The sequence below is a fragment of the Globicephala melas genome, chromosome 1, assembly GCF_963455315.2.
Source record: "Globicephala melas chromosome 1, mGloMel1.2, whole genome shotgun sequence".
NCBI lineage: Eukaryota > Metazoa > Chordata > Mammalia > Artiodactyla > Delphinidae > Globicephala > Globicephala melas.
The window spans coordinates 92,138,034-92,156,954 of record NC_083314.1 but is presented as its reverse complement, the minus strand read 5'-3'; the positions used below and the strand labels follow the sequence as shown (position 1 = coordinate 92,156,954).

The window sequence follows — 18,921 nt, the reverse complement described above, 5'->3', positions numbered from 1 at the left end:
CCGGCCTCGGTAGTTCCAGAGAGGGCGGGACAAAGGTCGTTCTTCCGCTTTTAATTGCTTGTGGTTGCTAGGGGCGCTCGGAACGGTAGGTGTGTGGTGAGAGTTCACGTTTTAGAGACGTTGTGAAGCCATCCCAAGATTGGCAACTGGGGAACTTGTATGGAGAGTCGGTCTGTCTGAACCCTGGTTTGATAGGTCCCTCGCCGACTCCCGCAATCCCCGCCAGAGCACGTTGGTCCCAGTCTCTCTTCGCTCTTCACCTGCCCGGCCTTTGGCGGGACTCCTCGCTTTTCCGGCTCCGGCGCGGACTTCCTCTAGGTGCTGTGTGACGGCTTCCAGGACTCGACCTGGGAGGTGATGAGGTGCGCTCCGGTGCGTCTGAGCGGGCGCCGGGGGCGAGTCCAGTCGCTTCAGCACTCCCCTCTCATGGCTCGTTTGTTGAGAAAAGTTGGTGAGTTCTAGTCGGTAGGAAAGTCTTCAAGTTTCCGCACGGTCAAGGTAATTTTACTAGCATTTCCTTCCATTTCTCCCCGCTGCCCCCAGTACAGGCTTTCGACCTGGTGACCCAGAGCTCTGGATGTGGGATTCAAATTGTTCACTGTTTTTCTGTTATTCATGAATTAGCTGAAGGTGCCGTCTTTTTTGTGCTTCATGCTTCCATTCCCTAAGCATAGGAGAGCAACTTCACAGCTTCATAGAAAGACTGTAAATGAATTATGTGTTCAAGAAAGATAACCAGTTAGGGAGTCATTTAGTGGGCAGTGTATGACTGAAAGGGAAACGCAAGGGTTCCGATTCTGGTTAAGGATATACCACTGGTCAAGGCCTTAACCTCTCCAGGCCTGTCTCTCTCAAGTTAAGTTCATAACTTAGCCTTAGATTAGGTTTGTAAATGACCAAGGCAATTCAGTGGTAGGGGAAATGTAGAAATAAGCCTTTTGGGTATTGACATCTGTTTTGCCCAACATTTATTTCTTTCCCTCGTAAATTCGACAGGAATTTCGTTTTGTGGTCCCTAGCCAATAAGAAGTTTGGCACCAGTAAAACTGAGGAGAAATTCCAAGTGGCAATCCTCAGGGACCTTTTAGATTTCTGAGAAAGGAATGGTATCCTTTAGTTTCTGGTCAGCTTAATGTGCCCTTTCTATTAAAAAATTTTAGTTAATTTCAGTATGCCCTCTCTTTTGAAGTTCTCTTGAAATTAATATATAGTAACTACCTATATACCTACATAAATATTACCTATGTACCTATATAGGTACTTGAGCATAATAGTATTTCCTGAACACCCAGGGATGCAAGGTGCTCTGCAGCCCTTACTCATATCAGATGTGGTGGTGAATGTCTCACAAGATTATTTGAATGTAGACTCCTCTGGGTAAATGTGTTTGTGCCTTATATATCATAAGTGAAAGGGAGCCACAGGTAGCTCTCATTGTGGATAAGAAGGGAAATCTTGGTTTCTCCCAAGAAAGTGGACCATTATGGAATAAAAATCCAGCACCTACGGACTTCCCCGGTGGCGCAGTGGTTAAGAATCCGCCTGCCAACGCAGGGGACGCAGGTTTGATCCCTGGTCCGGGAAGATCCCAGAAGATGCCGCAGAGCAACTAAACCCGTGCGCCACAACTACTGAGCCTGAGCTCTAGAGCCCACAAGCCATAACTAGTGAGCCTGCACACCACAACTACTGAAGCCCGCATGCCTTTGAGCCCTTGCACTGCAACTACTGAGTCCATGTGCTGCAACTACTGAAGGCTGCACGCCTGGAGCCTGTGCTCCACAACGAGAGAAGCCACCGCAATGAGAAGCCCATGAACTGCAACGAAGAGTAGCCCCCGCTTGCCACAAGTAGAGAAAGCCTGCGTGCAGCAACAAAGACCCAATGCAGAAAAAATATAAATTAAAAAAAAAATCCAGCACCTAGTATAGTTTCTTGCCTATAATCAATTCCATTCAATAAATGCTTCATTAAAAGTTGAACCAGCTGTCCCTCTGAAAAAATGAGCCACAGAAGACAGAAAGGAAAGGAATGGAGTAAAGCATGAGAGAATGAGCTAGATTCAGAAACTGAGAAAGGTGTATAAACATCTCGGAGAGCTAGGCACATGGCTCCTGGAGCAAAATAAAGTGTGGCAGAATGGTCAGGGTGGACTGGAGACACTACTGGAGAAACCAGTAAGAACTGATCCCCAAACTGAATTCTTTATGTTCCTGTAACTGTCTAACTTATAAATGACTGAACATGGCTAACGTGCTTCATTGCTGTAATGTTTGGGTCTCTGATGGGCAGTTTTGGCTGGAGAACCCATCATCCTAGCTTGAACTTTCTTCAAATTGTGCTGTGGTCTGAGACCCTGCCTACTCTCAATCCTTTCTTTTCCCTCTCCTTCATAGGTGTCAGGCCTGAGTCACAGTTTGCAGACTCTCCCACCTTCCCTTGCTCCCTTCCCTTTTATCTTTCACAGATAGTTCCCCTAAAAATATCTTGCATGTTGTTATGAATTGTGTCCTTCCCAAAATCCATATGTTGAATCCCTAAACCCACAATACTGCAGAATGTGAGTGCATTTGGAGATGAGTCCTTTAAAGATGTGATTAAGTTAAAATGAAGGTGTTAGGTAGGGTGAACCCTAATCCAGTTTGGCTGATTGCTTATAAGAAGAGGAAATTTGGACACGTAAGGAGACACCAGGGGCATGTTTGCAGAGGAAGGGCCATGTGAGGACACTGTGAGAAGGTGGCCATCTGCAAGCCAAGGACAGAGGCCTCAGAAGAAACCAAACCTGTTGACACCTTGATCTTGGACCTCTAGCCTCCAGAAATAAAGGAGAAATAAATTTCTATTGTTTAAGCCACCCAGTCTGTGGTATTTTGTTATGGCAGCCCTGGCTAATACACATGTCAAATCCCACCTTGGCAACTGCCTCTCAGAGGGCCCTAACTAGCACAAGTGGTACCAGGAGAGGTCCAAGAAAACATAATAAGTTGAAGTTTCAGGACTGGCACACTCATTACCTCATAAGCAAAGATGATGCTATCCTGAGCAGTTTAGGGGCATGGGTAGCTCCTAGCACAAGGTGGTGACCCAGTTGCTAAAGATTTAATCAGTAGTGACCTGGGAAAACATCCCAGTGGAGGAGAAAGCCCTTGCAGATAGAATTTCAGGCATGTGAAATATATGAGTGGGAACATGCCTACAAGGACAGTGGAGTTGGCTGGTTACTGCTAAGTTGTATTGACACTCTGAAAAGGAATAAGGAGAAAGCAAGGGTTCTCCCTGGGTTAATGCCTAAGTGTGAGAGACAGAAAACCTCTTTAGTAGCTTACAAAGAGGCTTTTATGTCCTATAGTGGAAGAGCTGACACAGTTAAGCCACAGACTCAGGTCGTGATAGAGGCAACAGAGTTCCAGAGACATTTAAATGTGCAACCAAAGCAGGTCAGGGCCCTGGTTGCAAAAACCTGAAACCCTGAAACAAGGGATAGGACTTCTGGATGGACATCTGTAAGGATGTTAGTTCTGCAAACCCACATGAACTTACAAAGTTTGCAGAGGTGGTTCACCTCTTCGTATTATTCTCTGCATGCTGAAAGACACTGCAGAGCCACTGCCCCATGAGGCAACATTGAAGTTGCCCCTACTTCCTGTCCTGGCTGCCAGGCCAGTAACTAGAGTTAAATCCTAACAAAACCCAGCTGAGGGACTTCCCTGGTGGCACAGTGGTTGAGAGTCCGCCTGCTGATGCAGGGGCCATGGGTTCATGCCCCGGTCCGGGAAGATCCCACATGCTGTGGAGCGGCTAGGCCTGTGAGCCGTGGCCGCTGAGCCTGCATGTCTGGATCCTGTGCTCTGCAGCAGGAGAGGCTACAACAGTGAGAGGCCTGCGTACCACAAAAAAAAAAAAAAAAAAAAGAACCCGCCTGCCAATGCAGGGGTCGTGGGTTTGAGCCTTCGTCCGGGAAGATCCCACATGCCGCGGAGCAACTAAGCCCGTGCACCACAACTACTGAGCCTGTACTCTAGAGCCCGCGACCCACAACTACTGAGCCTATGTGCCACAACTACTGAGGCCAGTGCGCCTAGAGCCCATGCTCCACAACAAGAGAAGCCACCGCAATGAGAAACCTGTGCACTGCAAGGAAGAGTAGCCCCTGCTCGCCACAACTAGAGAAAGCCTGTACGCAGCAGCAAAGACCTAACGTAGCCAAAAATAAATAAATAAATTTATATTAAAAAAAAAAAACCCAGCTGAGAACATACTGGGCCTGATAACGGAGGAAAGAGATTAAATACAAAGAGCTGTAACAATTAGCTCGCATATATAGACAGAAGCCAGGGGAGTACCCTGCAATTGAAATTTGAGGTTGCTTGATCAAAGTGGCTGGAATATAAGACTAGACAATCAGGAATTCATTGAATTGGGAGCACTTTCTTGAGGCACAGGATTTAACACCCTGGCAAGAACTCTTGGGGATGAAAAAAACTCACTGCCGGGAGGCTTTTAGAAACCTAGAGAAAGTGACGGCCAATGCTGAGTAAAGTAGAAATGCCCCAGTTGCCCTGGCATATGATACAATAATGAAAAAAAAGACAGGAAAGTGGGCATGCAGGAATAGGTTTGTGAAGCCAGAAGACCCATCAGAAGATTATGTTCAACAGGAAGGCCCAGAAAACACACCATTCACTGAGGCCATCAGAAATCTGGTGAGGGGCAAGAGCATCACCAAGAAGTTCTCTGCTGCCTGGGCTGACAGTAGAAACAGTCACAGAGCTGGGGCTCATTAATAACTATGGGAATGATATTCCCCTTCCCCCAGGTAAGAGAGACCAGATGGTGGCACTTAGTCACCAGAAGCCAGGAGGCTACAATTATGACAAAGACCAACAACATCTGACAAGAGTGGCAACCAAGGGGGCCTGACCCACAGCGAACTGTGGAGATGGATATAGAACTTGGCATCTCTAGGGGCAAAGTTAACATCTACAACCAAAAAAAGGCCAAAATGGAGAAGCAAGAGCCTGAGTATGGTTCCCCCCCCACTGCACCAAAAGTCATTATCCCTTGTTCAGTGTCTGGATTTGAGCCACTCTTCAGATCTGAAACCCATTGACTTAAGAGGTGGCAGATCCTGCAGCACTGCAGCAAGTATACATGTAATGATTCCTCAGTCCTTCCCCAAAGAGACCTGTGGCCATTTACTTTGGTGACTGTACACACTGGGGAAGAGGAATAACCAGAAAATTTACTCAGAGTCTGAGTTGACATCAGTACCCTGAGACCCAAAGCATTGTCGTGGCCCCTGTTAGAGTGGGGGCTTATGGGGGCCTTGTAGTAAATGGGGTCCTGGCTAAAGTCCAGCTTACAGTGGGTCCATTGTGCCTATGCACCCACCCGATGGTGATTTCTCCAGTTCCTGTGTGTGTAATTGGAATTGATATATTTGGCGGTTGGAGTGATACCTACCTACATTAAATCCTTGACCTGTGTGAAGTAAGAGCTATCATAGTGGGGAAGGCCAAGTGGAAACACTCACCCCTGGTCAACATAGTGAATTAAAAAAACAAATATCACATACCAGGGGCATAATGGAAATTAGTGCCACCATTAAAGACCTAAAGAATGTGGGTGGAGGGAGGATGGTCCCTATCATGTCTCCACTTAATTAGCCAGTCTGGCCCTTGCAGATGGATCCTGGAGAATGACTGTAGACTACTGCAGGCTTCAGTAGTTGACCCATTACATAAATAATATTATGCTTGTCAGACAAGCACAAGAAAGAGGTGGCTAGTATGCTGGAGGTATTGGTAAGACCAGTGCTCCAGAGAGTAGAAAAATGCTACAAAGATTCAAGGACTTGCCACTTTGGTGAATTTTTAAGGGTCCACTGGTTAGAGGTGTGCTAGTAGTATATCCTTCCAAGTAAAAAACAAATTGTTGCATCTTGCATCCCCTACCACAAAGGAGAATTCACAGGGCTTGGTAGTTCTCTATGTTCTGGAGCAATACATTCCATACCTGGGAATACTGCTCCAGCCCATATACCAGGTAGTATTGAAGATTTCCAGCTTTGTGGCCCAGAACAGGAGAAGGGCTCTTCAGAAGGTCCAGGCTCCTGTACAAGCATCTCTGCCACTTGGCCATATATTCCAGTAGACTCTTTTGTATTAGAGGTGTCAAGAATGGGAAAAGATGCATTTTGGAGCTTGTGATAGTTAATTTTATGTCAACTTGACTGGGACATGGAGTACCCAAATAATATGGTCAAACATTTTCTGGGTGTGTTGGGGTGGGGGTTGTTTCTGGATGAGATTAACGTTGGACTGGTAGAATGAGTAAAGCAGATTGCCCTCCCTAATGTGGGTGGGCCTCATTCAATCAATTGAAGACCTGAATAGAACAAAAAAGCTGAGTAAAAGGGAATTCCTCCTGCCTGACTGCATAGCTAGGACGTTGGTCTTTTCTAGCCTTCAGACTTGGACCAAAACATCAGCTCTTCTTGGATCTTGAGCCTGCCAACTTTCAGACTGGAACTTATACCATCGGTGTCCTGGTTCTCAGGCTTTTGAACTCAGACTGGAACTAAACATTGGTTCTCCTAAGTCATCAGCTTGCGGACTGCAGATCTTGGGACTTCTCGGCCTCTCTAATCATGTGAGCCAATTCCTTATAATAAATCTACATCTATATCTATATCTAACTCCTATTGGTTCTGTTTCTCTGGAGAACCCTGACTAATAGAGATACTATCAGTGGAGTGCAGCTGTAAAAAATAACTAAAAATATGGAAGCAGCTTTGGAACCGGGTAATGGGTAGAGGCTGGAATAATTTTAAGTTACATGCTAGAAATATGGACATTATGGGCAAATCTAGTGAAATCTCAAACGGAAATGAGGAATATGTTATTGGAAACTGGAGGAAAGGCGATCCCTGTTATAAAATGGTAAAGAACTTGGCTGAACTGTGTCCTAGTGTTTTGTGGAAGGTAGAATTTGAGTGATAAAATTGGATGTTTAGCTGAGGAGATTTCTAAGCAAAGTATTGAAGGAGGAGCTTGGTTTCACCTGATTGCTAGCAGTAAAATGTGAAAGGAGAGAGATGAATTAAAGAAAGAATTGTTAAGCAAAGAGGAACCAGAACTTGATGATTTGGAAGATTCTCAGCCTATCCATATTGCAAAAAATGAGAAAGCATGTTCAAATACCAATGGTGTGATGAGATTATCACTTGATAAGGAGTTTACAGGATTACATGAGCAGAAGCACTGCCAGTTTGAACTGAAGGGGACAGAGATGGGGAAAAATGAAGGACGGCTGTTAGATTTATTGAATTGGACAGGACAGAGTGATAGATGATCACCAGGGCCACTGCCTCAGTTTTGACAGGCAGGCGGCTTCTGCCTGAAGCCTTGGGAGTGGGACTACCCAGCAAAGCCTTGGGGGTGATGCTGCCACCCCACTGGACCTGGATGGCTGAGCACTGAGCCAGAGGATTATTCTCAAACCTTAAAGATCTAATGGAATTTTCTTGCTAAATTTTGAACTTGCTTAGGACGCATCCCCCCTTCCTTCTTTCCTGTTTCTCCCTTTTAGAATGGGAATGTCTATCCTGTGCCTCTCCCACCACTGTATTTTGGAAGCACATAACTTGTCTGATTTTACAGATTCACAGCTGGAGAGGAATTTTGCCTCAGGATGAATCATACCTTGAGTCTCACTATATCTGATTTAGATGATATTTAGATGAGACTTTAGAGTTGATACTGGAGTGAGTTAAGACTTTGGAGGCTATTGGGATGGAATAAATGTGTTTTGCATTTAAGAATGACATGAATTTTAGGGGCCAGGGGTGGAATGTTATGGACTGAATTTGTCCCCCTGCCCAATTCTTATGTTGAAGCCCTAACCCCCAATGTGATGGTGAAGAAGAGATACCAGAGAGCACTTTCCGCCCACCCCGTGAGGACAGAGTGAGAATGAGAAGGTGGCTGTCTCCAAATCAGGAAAAGGGATTGCCAGAGCCTGAACATGCTGGCACCCTGATCTCAGACTTCCAGCCTCTAGAACTGTGAAAAAATGAGTGTCTGTTGTTTAAGCCACCAAGTCTATGGTATTTCGTTATAACAGCCCAAACTGACTTAAGACAGAACTTATGGTAAGCCTCAGTGGAAAAATCACAATGCAGTCACTGGAACTTGAGCAAGGCCATGCCATCTGCAGCAGAGAATTATATACGTTTTAAGAAACAGCTACTAATGTGATACTAGGCCTTGGAAGAAACCGAACACTTAACCGTGGGACTCCAAGTAGTCATGTGTCCAAAACTGCCTGTTACGGCCTTGGTTCTTTTGGTGTTCAGATGGACCCAGCAGCATTTATTGTAAGATGGAAATGGTGCATCTGAGATGGAGCTCAAGCACAACTAAGGTACTTGTAAGCTGCATGACCAGGTAGTCCATACCCCCATGTCACCCACCACAACTGCACCAATACCGTGACCAGCTGAAGGAGGGGTAAAGCCTGAGTTTGGTTTATGGGTGAGTCAGCTTAAGATGTGGATGTAAGCCAAAGTTAGATAGTGGCCGCATTATAGTCACATACTTGAGAAGCTTTGAAAAATAGTGGAGAGGAAAAATCTTCCTAATGGGTAGAGTTAGAAACATTGTCCCTGGTCATCTGGTTTGTGTATAAGGAGAAACAGACTGAAGTAAGAATATATATAGATTCTTGGGCATGTGTCAATGGCCTGGCCCGCTGGTAAGGGGCCGGGAAGAAAAAAGACTGGAAGACCAAAGACAAGAAGGTCTAGGGTAGAGTCTTGTGGGTGAATATACATGAGTGGGCATGAAGTGTGAAGATTTTTGTATCATATTTTGCACCCACTAGGGAAGAGGTACTAAACAATTAAGTAGAGAAAATAACTCATGTAGTTGTCATTACCAGCCTTAATCATTGGCTACCTTGGAACCAGCCTGATGGGCACTGTTGTGGGTTATATTGTATCCCCCCCAAATTCATACGTTAAAGTTCTAATCCCCAATACCTCAAAATGTGACATTTGGAAATAGGGTTCTTGCTGTTGTAGTTAGTTAAAATGACATCATACTGGAGTAGGATGGGCCCCTAATTCAATGTGACTGGTATCCTTATAAACAGAAGGCCATATGAAGACAGAAATATGCAGAGGGAATGCCATGTGAAGATAAAAACAGAGATTAGGGTGATGCAGGAGAAGCCAAGGAACACCAAAGAAGCTAGGGGAGAAGCATGGAACAGATTTTCCCTCACAGCCCTCAGAAGGAACCAAGCCTACTGACACCTTGGTCTCAGACTTCTAGCTTCCAGAATTGTGAGACAATAAATTTCTGTTGTTTAAATCACCAAATTTGTGGTACTTTGTTAACGCAGCCCTAAGAAACTAATACAGACACATAAATGGTGTGGCCTCAGTGGTAGAGATAGAAGCTATATATGGGCCCAGAAAGTATGGACTCCAACTTTTTAAGGCTGATCTAGCTACTAATGCCTAAATGTCCAACATGTCAGCAATAGAGACCAATGCTGAGCCCCCAAAATGGAGCTATTACTCATGGAGACAGTTGGCTACTTGGTGACAAGTTGACTACTTTGAGTCCCTTCCATTCTGCGGGGGCCAGTGCTTCATTCTCACAGTGATAGATAGCTATTCTGGATATGGGTTTTCCTTTCCACCAACAGATCCTCAGCCAACATTACTGAATTGGGATTTGTGGAGTGTCTGATCCACAGGCACAGAATCCTGCATAACATAGCATCCAACCAGGGCAACTGCTTCATGGTAAAAGAAGTGCGAGAGTGGACCCATGACCTAGTACCGCACCAGCCAGAAAAAGCTGACCTGATAAAGAGCTGGAATGGCTTTCTAAAGTCTCAAGTGAAATGCCATTCATTTCACTTATTCATTATTCCAGCCTCCCACATGCTGCAGAGGCAACTCTGAAAAAACAAGATGCTATCATTCAGGATATGTTATACACATTAAATCCCAGGCCTTTATGAACCCAATAGGAAAAGTACATGGGTCCACTAACCAAGGAGTGGATGCAGGAATAGCTCCATTTACCTTTACTACCAATGACCCACTAGAGGATTTTGTGCTTCCTGTACCCACAAACCTGGGATATATAGGGCTGGAGGTACTGGTCCCCAACGGGATTGCACTCCTGTTAAGGGACACAGCAAAGGTCCCATTGAACTGTAAGCTATGACTGCTGCTGGGGCACTTTGGACTCATTATTCCAGGGACCAGTAGGTGAAAAGAGAAGTCACCATCATGACAAGGATAACTGACCCTGATCAGTAGGAGAAGGTATCACGGCTTTTTACAGAATCCATGTGATCCACTTGGGCATCTCCTGATACTCCCTTGCCCCACTGTAACTGTGAACACATGCAGCAACTCTGGACTAAGAAGGGTGTGGTTACTAGGAGCTCAGTCCCCTCAAGAATAAGGGTTTGGATTATACCACCACATAAGCCACCAAGACCTGCTAAGATGAAAACTGAGGGTGAGGGGAATTTAGAGTGGATAGTGGAAAAGGGAGAGAATGAGTATCAACTGTGGCCTCCAGACCAATTTCTATAGTTCATTCCACTAACCTTCCTCTTTCAAGTTTCTCATCAGGAAGAGAGGCCCATGGAAACCATGGAAGAGCTTCTCCCCAAACCAACAAGAAGAAGTGTATAGATCAGTGGGTCAAAGGAGTGGACTGTGGTGTTTCTGAAAATGTGCCACTGGATTTCCTGCTGTGCATAGCATAGTTAACTGATGAACCCAGATACTGATCTGGATCCACCAGTGTGTTCACATCTGAGGCCACATTTCCCACAACCTACTCCTACCTAACTACTGAGCATGGTGGAGTAATAATGCAGGTTCATTCCTTCCAGACTTGGGACTCCTCTAATGGGACACTTTGGCTTGAGAACTACTGTTGGGATTCAGAGCTCAGAGGGAAATTGAGAGAAAGGAAATTTTTGCAAAGACAGTTTAAAAAGAAAATAAAGGGACTTCCCCGGTGGTGCAGCGGTTAAAAATCTGCCTGCCAATGCAGGGGACACGGGTTCGAGCCCTGGCCTGGGAAGATCCCACATAATGCAGAGCAGCTAAGCCTGTGTGCCACAACTGCTGAGCCTGCCCTGTAGAGCCCGTGAGCCACAACTACTGAGCCCGCGAGCCACAACTACTGAGCCCATGAGCCACAACTACTGAAGCCCGTGCGCCTAGAGCCCGTGCTCCACAACAAGAGAAGCCACTGCAATGAGAAGCCCATGCACTGCAACGAAGAGTAGCCCCCGCTCACCACAACTAGAGAAAGCCTGCGTGTAGCAGCGAAGACCCAACACAGCCAAAAATAAATTAATAAATTAATTTTTAAAAAAGAAAATAAATATAAAATCAGAAATTGATAAAAATAGAAAGCAAAAAAATGAGAAAATCAACAAGAGCAAAACTTATTAATCTCCAAAAAGACAAAAAATTAATCACCTCCTAGCAAGGCTAATCAAGGAAAAGTTTAAGAGAACACATTACTAATATCAGCAATAAAATAGGGGCATCACCACAAGTCCTATAGCTATTAAAAATATAAGAGGATACAACTTTATACCAATAAATTTGGCAATTCAGATGAAGTGGAAAATTTTATTGAAAAATAAAGCGTATCAACACTGAAACAATAACAAACAGGAAATTCTATATTTTGTATTTTAAAGGAATTGAACTAATCATTTAAAACCTCTCTACAAAGAAAACTCCAGATAGCATCACTGATGAATTCCTTCCAACATGTATATTTCTTTCAGAAAGGCATAAAAGGCATATTCACACTTCCTGATGCTTATATATCACACAGTCTATTTGTGGATTAACTTCCCCCTGCTCCATGTCTCATTCATTTAGCACCTACTATGCATTATGTTAAGAGTTGTAGAAACGAAGATGGATAAAGCTTTTGGCAGAGGGAGCCTTCAGGTTGGTGGAAGAAGCAGATATATAACGTAAATGCAATGAAATAAGTGCTAATGAAGATTTTTGTAAAGTACTATGAGAGATGGGTGTGAATCCAGGGAAGGAAAGGCTTTAACAGGCATGAAAAGTGAAACAATATGCCATGTGCTGTTGTCAAAAAAAATTGATACCTCAGGATTATTCCTTGGCTTCTGCTTTTCATTCTTCCTAATTTCATCCACTCTCATATTTGTCCCTTTCATATATAATTTAATCATTACAAAATTTGTATCTCTAGCCTCTACCCTCTCTTGAGCTCCAGGCCTAAATATTCAAATATCCAGACAACTCACCTACTCAAGGACTTTGCTTCCACACTTATTCTCCTCTCTCTCCTGCATCACCAGTCCTCCCTCCCTTCTTGAAGAAACCCTCCCTTGATGGCATATGTCTCTTCGGCTACTACACTACTTTTCTGCTCCCCTTTATATAGAGAATCTTCTCACTTTCTTTCTACTGCATCTTAACCTTTTATGATACTTAAAAACTTTTTTTTATAAATTTATTTCTTATTGGCTGTGTTAGGTATTCGTTGCTGCGCGTGGGCTTTCTCTAGTTGCAGCGAGCAGGGGCCACTCCTCGTTGCAGTGCGCAGGCCTCTCACTTCAGTGGCTTCTCTCGCTGCAGAGCACAGGCTCCAGGCATGTGGGCTTCAGTAGTTGCAGCACGTGGGCTCAGTAGTTGTGGCTCACGGTCTCCAGAGCACAGGCTCAGCAGTTGTGATGCACGGGCTTAGCCGCTCCGCAGCATGTGGGATCCTCCCAGACCAGGGATTGAATCCTTGTCCGCTGCATTGGCAGGTGGACTCTCAACCACTGCACCACCAGGGAAGCCTGATACTTAAAAACTTTTATGAGTCTTTTATCCCTGCTACTCTTCTAAGACTACCTTTACCTGGCTTCTACCCTCTTGATCACTACTACTGTAGTCCAAACCACCATCATCTCTCACCTAGACTTATCAAGGTCACCAATAACCTTCGTGTTGCCAAATCCAATTCTCAACTTACTTGACCTAACAGCAGCATTTAAGCAGTTGATCATTTCCTCTTTCTTGAAAGACTGTCTTTACCTGGCTTCTACCCTCTACTGATTTTCTTCTCACTTCACTGGACACTTCTCAGTCTCTTTGTTGGATCTTCTTTCTCTTCTCAACCCTTAAGTATTAGAGTATTCTAGTGTTCCATCCTTGGACTTCTACTCAGTTTTAGCTTATACTCATCTTAGAAAATCTTAACCAATTCCATCATCTTAAATGTCACCTATAAGCCAATAAATCCAAAAATGTATATCTATAGATTTAACCTCTCCCCTGAACTCCAGACTCATATCTCCAATAACTATTCTACTTGGAAGTCTAACAGTATTCCAAACTAAACATGTCTAAAATCAAACTCTTGAGTCCCTGTTTATCAAACCTAATTCCCTTCAGTCTTCTCCATCTCAGTAACTGGCTCTGTGATTCAGCCTGTTGCTCAGGCCAGAAATATTGGGGTCATTGTTGACTGCTCTCTTTTTCTACTACCCTCATTCAATCCATCATCACATTGCATCAGCTCTGCCTTCAAAATATATCCCAGGGCTTCCCTGGTGGCGCAATGGTTAAGAATCTGCCTGCCAATTCAGGGGACGTGGGTTCAAACCCTAGTCCGGGAAGATCCCACATGCTGTGGAGGAACTAAGTCCGAGTGCCACAACTACGGAGCCTGCGCTCTAGAGCCCGTGAGCCACAACTACTGAGCCCGTGTGCCACAACTCCTGAAGCCATCATGTCTAGAGGCCATGCTCCACAACAAGAGAAGCCACTGCAATGAGGAGCCTGTGCACCTCAACGAAGAGTAGCGCCTGCTCACCACAACTAGAGAAAGCCCACATGCAGCAATGAAGACCCAACACAGCCATAAATAAATAAATACATTTATAAAAATATATATATATATCCCAAGTCTGATCAGTTCTCACTAACTTGATCACTACTACTCTAGTCCAAACCGCCATCATCTCTTACATAGATCCCTTCCTTGTAACTGGCTACCCAGCTTCCACACTTCCCCCATGATAGTCTTTTGGGAGTGATCCTTTTACAGTATAAGTTAGGATATGGTACTCCCCTATTCAAAAATCCTCCAACGATTCACATCACACTTAAAATAAAACCCAAGGTTTTTTCCATGATCTACGAGGTCTTTTGCTATATTCTGACATTATCTTCTCCCATTCTCCCCTTCCTTTTTTTTGTGCTTCAGTCACACTAGTCTCATTGTTATTCCTCAAATATATGACAAGCACATTCCCATCTCTGGACATTTGCACTTGCTGTTCACTCTGCCTAAAATACTCTTTCTCCAGATATTCACATGGCTCATTTCTCTGTTCAAATGTCACCCCCTCACAGGGACTACTTCATCTAAAATAACTCCTTCATTTGCTGGGATTTTACTCTGCTCTATTTTCTTTCATAGCTTGTAACATTAAAGGGATTATATCATGTATGCATTTGGGTTTTTTTAATTATTTTTTTTTATTTTTTAACATCTTTACTGAAGCATAATTGCTTTACAATGGTGTGTTAGTTTCTGCTTTGTAACAAAGTGAATCAGCTATACATATACATATATCCCCATATCCCCTCCCTCTTATGTCTCCCTCCCACCCACCCTATCCCACCCCTCTAGGTGGTCACAAAGCACCAGGCTGGTCTCCCTGTGCTATGTGGCTGCTTCCCACTAGCTATCTATTTTATGTTTGGTAGTGTATATATGTCCATGCCGCTCTCTCACTTTGTCCCAGCTTACCCTTCCCCCTCCCCGTGTCCTCAAGTCCATTCTCTAGTAGGTCTGTGTCTTTATTCCCACCCTGCCCCTAGGTTCTTCATGACCTTTTTTTTTTAGATTCCATATATATGTGTTAAAATACGGTATTTGTTTTTCTCTTTCTGACTTACTTCACTCTGTATGACAGATTCTAAGTCCATCCACCTCACTACAAATAACTCAATTTTGTTTCTTTTTATGGCTGAGTAATATTCCATTGTATATATGTGCCACATCTTCTTTATCCATTCATCTGTCGATGGATAGTTAGGTTGCTTCCATGTCCTGGCTATTGTAAATAGAGCTAATGAACATTTTGGTACATGACTCTTTTTGAATTATGGTTTTCTCAGGGTATATGCCCAGTAGTGGGATTGCTGGGTCATATGGTAGTTCTATTTGTAGTTTTTTAAGGAACCTCCATACTGTCCTCCATAGTGGCTGTACCAATTCACATTCCCACCAGCAGTGCAAGAGGGTTCCCTTTTCTCCTCACCCTCTCCAGCATTTATTGTTTGTAGATTTCTTGATGATGGCCATTCTAACTGATGTGAGATGATATCTTATTGTAGTTTTGATTTGCATTTCTCTAATGATTAATGATGTTGAGCATTCTTTCATGTGTTTGTTGGCAATCTGTATTCCTTCTTTGGAGAAATGTCTATTTAGGTCTTCTGCCCATTTTTGGATTGGGTTGTTTGGTTTTTTGATATTGAGCTGCATGAGCTGCTTGTAAATTTTGGACATTAATCCTTTGTCAGTTGCTTTGCATTTGTTTATTGGATATATTATCTGCCTTCCACACTAGAATGCAAGCTCTATAAGGGCAAGGATTCATGTTTTGTTCAGTCACCAAGTCCTATCAATTCTACCCCTTAGAAATATCTTCATTCCATCTTCTTCTCCATTATCACTACCTTCGCCTTAATTCAGTTGCCATCACCACTTGCTAGGACTATTATAGTATTCTCCTACTTGACTTTCTGCCTTCACCTTCTTTTGATGTCTTTCTCTCCCATTACTTACCAGTTTGATAGCACTGTAGTTGATATGTATTCATGTCTCTCCTACGTAGAATCCTTTGTAGGGGACACCCTCTTTGCCTACTGGATAAAATTCAAGCCCCTCAACACAGCATCCAAGTCACCTCCTGCAACCTCCTCACCTTTACCAGCAGCACCAAACTGCTTATATCTCCTCATGTCCTTGCCTGTGTCCTTGGGACATACTGGTTCTTCTACTTAAATGTCCTTTCCTGACTCTCAGAGATAGATAAATATTTCTTCCTTTGGCCATACTTCTATTGCATTTATTATACTGTGGTGGAATTTTTTTCTTTTTTTGCTTACATGTAGGTCTCTTATTAATCTATGAGCTCTTAAGGGAAGAGAGTTGTGTTTTATTCAGGCCACAGCTTCTGTCACACAATAAGGGGTAGATGAAGATTGGAGTAGGGCATGGAGAACGTTCACAGTAGAAGGGACTGTGTGTGTAAATACTCTGAGGCATGAGGGGGCTTGGCATCTTCAGAAAAGAGAGAAGGGCTGTGTGACTGACCCAGTGAATAAAGGGGAGAGCGGCAGGAGGCAAGCTAGAAAGACTGTGGGAACCAGATCACGCAAGGCCCTTGTCGAACATGCAAAAGATCTTGAACATCATCCTATGAAGCCTCTAAAAGATTTTAAGGAGAATAAAGGTAAAATTTGCACTTAAAAAAAAAACCCTCATGAAGCTTGCTATGTAAAGAATGGATTGAATGAGTACAAGAACAAATAGAGAGAGACCTGTTGGACACTAGTGCAGTCATCCAGGTGAAAAGGGATGATGCATTGGCCTGGGTTGGCAGCAGTGGGGATAGTGAAAAGTAAACAGATTCAAGATATATCTTGGAGGTAAAATGAACAGGACTTGATAGGACAAAAGGGGGTGAGGAAGATAGATGGCACAACTGAATGGCTGATGGTATCATTTGCTGAAATGCAGATTTGTCCTAGGAAGTTCAAAGGAGCAATAGCTAAGTTTTGAGAAGTTGAGTTTGAGATGCCCGAGTATGAGACATATAAAGGGATATGCTGAAAAGGCGGCTGAATATGGAGGTATGAATTTCAGAAGAGAGGTCTGAGCTGGAAGAATAGCTAGGAGTCATGAGCACACAGACTGTGTCTAAAGCCATAAGAGTTGATACGAGAGCCAAGGAGACATGGTAGCATGAAAACAGAAGAGGATTATGGATGATGCAGAGTTGAGAAGAAATTCATTGGATTGGAGATAATGAGAACAGGAAGCTAAGAGGCCACATGGACTTTATAATTGCCCAGGGGAGTGGCAGAAGTTGAGGGGACAGGAAGGCCATGAGCCAGGTGCTTGCAGATCTTCAGAGAATGAGAAAAGTGGCCAAGAGTTTGGAAGATCATTGCATTCAGAAGGGAGAAAAGATGAATGGATAGATGACATGAACCTGAAAAAGGCACATTTTGCAAGAGGGAGAGGGAATAGTGAGGAGAAACAACCTAAATTTCCCCTTAATTGTATTCTCTGTTTCAGATAATGAGGATCTTCAAGAATGTCTTCGAACTGCAGGTTAAATAGGCTCAAAGAAATCCCACCCCTATTGTTCCAGACTAAGCCCATCCCCTGGGGCTTAATCAAGGCAGAGAAGCTGCCAGAGCGAGGAGGCCAAACCTGTGGGAAGGTGGCATGGAATAAGAATGGCAACTAAGAAGCTGTACTAAGAGTTCAGGTGAGAGCAGGTGAGAGATTGAATGAATGCAGAGGCAGAGGGGACAGCAGGGAGAGAGAGCTTGAGGAAACATCTCTAACATAGCTGGAGACTGAGTTCAATCATGTGACCAATGATCCAATCAGTCATGCCTTCCCAGTGAAATCCCAATAAAATGTCTTGATGCTGAGGTTCAGAGGAGTCCCTGGTTGGTGAACACGGGTGTGCTGGGAAGGTGACATGTCCTGGCTCCCCAGGGAGAAGATATGGGAGCTCCATGTTGAAGACCCTCCCAGACCTCACCCTATGTGTCCCTTCATTTGGCTGGCCCTGGTTGTGTCCTTTAAATAAAACTGTAATTGTTAAGTGCAGTGCTTTTCTGAGTCATTTAGTTCTGTGATTTATTCTTGTGAATTATTGAACCTGATGGGATAATGGGAACCCTTGAATTTCTGCCAGTTGGTCAGAAGTGTGGGTGACCTGGGGACTCTCAAAGTGTGGATGGCATCTGAAGTAAGGGCAGTCTTGCTGAGGACCGTGCCCTTAAACCTGCGTAGTCTTACACTACCTCCAGGTGGTTAGCATCAGAATTGTATTCAGTTGGGGTTTGTGTTAGAGTAACAGGTAACAAACAGAGAATTCTACTCAAACTGACTTTAAAAAGTGAAGGGAATTTATTGGTGCACATTACCAAAAACGTCCACAAGTAACATGGCTTCAAGCATGGCTTGACCCAGCAACTCAAATAATGTGACCAGGACCTAGTTTTTCTCTCCTAGTTTTTCCTGAGACTGGCGTCATCCTCAGCAAACTCTCCCTTCCTGGTGCAGGATGGCTGCCAATAGTTCCTGAAGCTATGTGCATGTGGATTTACATCCAATTAAGAGAGAGATTTTTATTCATTCAAATAGATGTTCAAGAATTGAGTATAACTGGCCAAAATTGGGTCATATTCCCATCCTTGAATGAATTATTATGACCAGAAATAGTGCCATAAGTCAATCAGAACCTACTTCTAAAACCAGAGGTGGGATTTATCTTACTTAAACCATTTGGCCATAAATGGCTTGCCTTATACAAAATCTGGGAAAAATGGGGAAATAAATACTATGGAAGCAATCAGTAATGGAACCGTGTTCAGTTGATATTTATTTAATTGACATCTCATTTTGAAAATTAGCTGCATTCTGGAAAACAATCCCAGATTCCTTTAGTTCTTAAATTCTACACTTAAGGGTTGTTCTGTCTGTACTCCAGGTGGCTTAGATACCCTGTGAGGTTCTCTTTACAACCTAATGATTTGCTGGTACAATCCCAAATGAGAGAAATACAGCTTGTCAG

At 43.8% G+C, this 18,921-nt stretch overlaps 1 long non-coding RNA gene across 1 annotated transcript; it reads left to right on the top strand.

Moving 5' to 3' along the window:
- Positions 1-31: 31 nt before the first annotated feature.
- Positions 32-17,951, top strand: LOC115859690 (uncharacterized). The gene is made up of 3 exons (XR_004042176.2): positions 32-498; positions 6,468-6,654; positions 17,406-17,951. It is a non-coding gene; the product is annotated as an uncharacterized lncRNA (long non-coding RNA).
- Positions 17,952-18,921: the final 970 nt, after the last annotated feature.